Raw genomic sequence first — 4,603 nt, forward strand, 5'->3', positions numbered from 1 at the left:
TTCCATCACTTGGATTGTTTTCATGGATTTCATTTGTCTCTGCTGTTATGACTTTATTTTTAATGAATGAAGAAAAAGACTCAATTAAGCACTAGTGAAACGTTGGGTATACAGACAAAAAGAGCAAAGACAGTCCCTGCCCTCAAGGAGCTTTATAATGGACTCTTGGGAGACAGATCTCTGGGAGTGGTGGCCAGGGAGGGATTGAGAAGTTGAGATTGTTACTGCCAAGTGAGTGGAGCCATAGAGTGGACCCATGCCACTGCTTTTCCCAAAGCTAAGAGAGTCAATCCAACAACTTTTGTAGACCCTTACTTTCCATCTTAGAATCAATATTATGGAGTTGTTCTAAGGCAGAAAAGCAGTAAGGGCTAGGCAATCAGGGTTAAATGACTTGTCCAGGGTCAGAGCTAATAATTTTTTACAGGTTAATAGTTCAATTACATTCATGGTATTAATAAATGCTTTATCTATCAATCTACTAAGTGTCCATAGGTATTCATTTTAATGCTCGGGATGCATAACACCTGTCTCATTTAAATTAGGGGTAATTGTGTTTTTCTATTAGCAAAAATTCAGTCTATAAGGATTTTTCAGGAACAAATTTACTCTGTAAGGATGGAAAGACTGTTGTTGGAGATGAATGTGATGTAAAAAGAAAAAGGGAGGGAGAAAGGAAGGAAGGAAGGAAGGAAGGAAGGAAGGAAGGAAGGAAGGAAGGAAGGAAGGAAGGAAGGAAGGAAGGAAAGAGGGAGGCTAATGTTTCTATAGTGCCAACTCTGTGCCAGGCACTACTATGCTAAGCAATTATTACCTCATCTGATCCTCACAACCCTGGAAGGTAGGTGTTATTATTATCCATATTTTAAACATGAGGAAATGGAGGCAAACAAAGCCTAAATAACTTGCATAGTCATACAGCTAATAAGTATCTGAGGCTGGATTTGAACTCAGTGTATCTGACTCCAGGCCCAGCTCTCTATCCATTGTGTCTTCTAGTTCCCCCAAGACAATTCACATCCAATTTGCCAATAGACCTTATGTTAAAAATAAAGAGGAAAAACTTTTTGACTATATAACAATAACAAAAAAATGACCCCAAGTGCCAAAGTGCCAGTCCCTTTGAAAAATTCCAAATAAGAACTCCATCCTAGACATTTGAAAGACTCCAGGACTTTTTTACCCAAAAGATCCAAATTCTGGTAAACTGAATATTGAAAATGAACATGTTCTAGTGACCATGGAGGAGTCTACTTCCAATTTTGTTCACATTCTCTATTGAGTTCCCTCTTTCTCTTTTTTTTTAATCCTACCTCCTATCTTGAAATCATTACTAAGTAACAGTCCCAAGGCAGAAGAAAAGTAAGGGCTAGGCAACAGGGATTAAGTGACTTGCCCAGGATCATATAGCTAAAAAGTGTCTGTCTAGTTTGAATCCAGGACCTCTTGTCTCTCTCTGGGTATGTCTCTATCTACTGATCAACCTAACAGCCTCTTTCCACCAAATTCTAAACATGGAGTCCATGGATAGATTTCAGAAGGATTGGAATGGGGGGGGGGATTACATAATTATTTTTTTATTAATCTTTGAAATTTAGCTTTCCTTTTAATTAATAATTTAAAAAACATTTTTCTGACAAGTGGCCCTTAGGCTTTATCAGACTATCAAAGGGGTCCCAAGTCCTAAACCATTCAAAAAATAAACACTCAACAGCCTAAAAGATTCTTAGATATAGGTGCTTCAGTGGATTGAGAGCCAGACTTAGAGATAAGAAATCCTGGGTTCAAATTTGTCCTCAGACACTTCCTAGTTGTATGACTAGGCAAGTCACTCAACTCTCATTACCTGCTCCCATTGCCCTTGCCATTCTTCTGCCTTAGAACAAATAAAAAGTACTGATTCTAAGATGGAAGTAAGGGTTAAAAAAAAAAGATAGTCGAGATAAAGGGAAGAGAATGAAAGTAAAAATAAATTTGGAATCCTGGAAACAAGAGGTCCTGGGTTCAAATTTGGTCTTAGATACTTCCTAGATGTGTGATCCTAGACCAGTCACTTCTCCCCCATTGCCTAGCCCTTACCTCTCTTCTGCCTTGGAACAAATACTTAGTAGCGATTCTAAGACAGATTCTAAGACAAGTTTGTTTTAAGTAAATTGGGGATAAAATGGAATTGGCAAGTTTCTTTTATCATAGTGGTGAAAAACTCAGCTCCCAAGATTCCTCCAGACTCAGTCTTCCTAACCTATAAAACCTGCTATGTGGAGAGAGTGCATATTCATCTATAATTGTTTGATGTAGCAAGAGCAAGGTTACCAAATTGAGCTAAATGTTCCCAAGCACAACTGTGGCCAGGGAAACGTGGGTATAATTGCTTTGAGTCACAAATTAGAGCCTGTGGCTACCTGAGTGTGGCTCAAGTCAGCAGGTGAGCCTGGGAATAAGTATCAAACACATCTGTGAGTATAAAGGATTGGGAGCCCAACACACATCCGGGAGGTCAGGGGTTAGGATGTTGGATTATCACTTTAGATTTAGTTCTAAGTTTCCAATAGAAGCTATTCTGTTTGTAAGTGAGCAAGGATAACTTGGTTTGAACATCTGATTAACCCAAATGCTTTGACATTCAATTAGGCTTGCAAGATTTAATAAGCCAAACATCTGAATACAGTTTCTGCTCAGTGCTTAGGAGTCTCTAAAGAAGAAGATAGCATTGTTACCTCTCCCCCATTTACAATCTAAAAGGCACTCTAGGGGACAGAGACACAATTCACCATTTCAACAGATCCAGTAACTCCTCATTGTGAGTATTCATTGCTTCCAACAATGCAAGTCTCAAGCTCTCCATCATTTTTCATGCTGTGATTATTATCCATTTCTTTCCCTAAGTTTTAATGGGGATTCCACCTACCATATTAAAGGCATTACAAGAGTACCAGTGCAGTGCTGTGTTGTCCATTCTTTACTCTCACAATTTCCTTCTCTGTTCATGTATCACCTAGTTGATATCTTTTATGCTGCTTGTTATATTTGCCATCCTTTATATTATGTTGTACCCTATTTATACTCACAATACATCTTGCATTGCCTTCTGGGTTGTCTGAAATTTGAATTCCTTAGAAATTGTGATTTAGAGACACTAAAATGCTTGTTGATTGATTTTGGCATTCCATGTTTTTCTGCAAATATGGAGCATCACTAGAAAACTATGGTGTTTAAAAGATGAGAATTTCAGGGAACGGATTGGGATCACTAAAAACACTGTACAACTTCTTAAATTAAAATCTACCAGGGCAGCTGGGTTGCTCAATGGATTGAGAGCCAGGCCTAGAGATGGGAGGTCCTAGGTTCAAATCTGGCCTCAGACACTTCCCAGCTGTGTGACCCTGGGCAAGTCACTTGACCCCCATTGCCTACCCTTACCAATCTTCCACCTATAAGTCAATACACAGAAGTTAAGGTTATAAAAAAAAATCTACCCTTCTCCCACTTTTTTAAACTAACCCTAGTTCTTTGTCTATCTTCAGTGTCTATGTGACATAGATGTTGAACTGAGGAATCACTCATAAGGCTGTTTACCACACTTGAGAATCTATGTAATAGCTATTCTTCATCCTTTTGTTTTTTTTTTCCTGTAGATACAAATAACTGTAATTATAAGGTATAATGGGAAGGTATGTTAAGAGATACAAAGTGTTATGGCAGGACAGAGAGTGCAGTGAGAGAAGGAGATGTAGAGGAAGAGGGAAAGAAAAGGAGAAGAGGGGGACAGGGGGAGAAGGAGAGAGAGAGAGAGAGAGAGAGAGAGAGAGAGAGAGAGAGAGAGAGGAAACTTTTAGCTGAGAATATCAGGGAGGAAATGGAATTTGAATAGGGAATTTAAGAATGGTTAGAAATTGGGAACATACATATTGGTGTAAAATTGTCCAGAGAGAAAGAGTAGATAGCACAAAGGCACAAAGATAGGAAACAGGAAGAAGAGAAAGGAGTGTGTTCAGGGGAAAACAAATAGTACAATCTGACTATATTGTAGGTTTTTTGATAGGAGAAAAAGACTAAAAAAGCATACACTAAAGTCAAATCAAGAAGAACCTAAACAGATACAAGAGATCAGACTTTATCTGGTAAGACAAAGTCATTGTAGGTTTCTGAGTTGAGGGAGTCAGTTGAGGAAATATGATTCAGGAAGATGTAACCCTAAATCTAAGAAGAGTGTATAGGAGAGATTAGAAAAAGAGAAATCAAAAGTATGGAAGCTAGTGAAGACAAACTAGGGATTATTTAAAGATTTGGGGAAGGAAAGTGACATGATGAGGGCTGTTTTCTAGGAAGATTAATTTGTAGCAATGAAACTTTTCTCCAAGAGAATTATAGTATTGTATTTTTCTTCCTATATTTTAATGTTCCATTTTAGTTTCATCTTCCTTTTCCCAACTTGTAAATATTGGAATTCCCCAGAGTTCTATTCTTTGCTCTCTTTAAACTCTTTTTCCTTGGCTATCATGTAGATTCCCAGTTTTCAACTCTCACCTTTCCACAAAAGATTTATGGCTTATAGATCCTGATCAAGAAAGACTGGCTGAAAATGGAGAGGGATAGAGAAAAC

Source organism: Gracilinanus agilis, chromosome 1 (assembly GCF_016433145.1).
Source record: "Gracilinanus agilis isolate LMUSP501 chromosome 1, AgileGrace, whole genome shotgun sequence".
Taxonomy (NCBI): Eukaryota; Metazoa; Chordata; class Mammalia; order Didelphimorphia; family Didelphidae; genus Gracilinanus; species Gracilinanus agilis.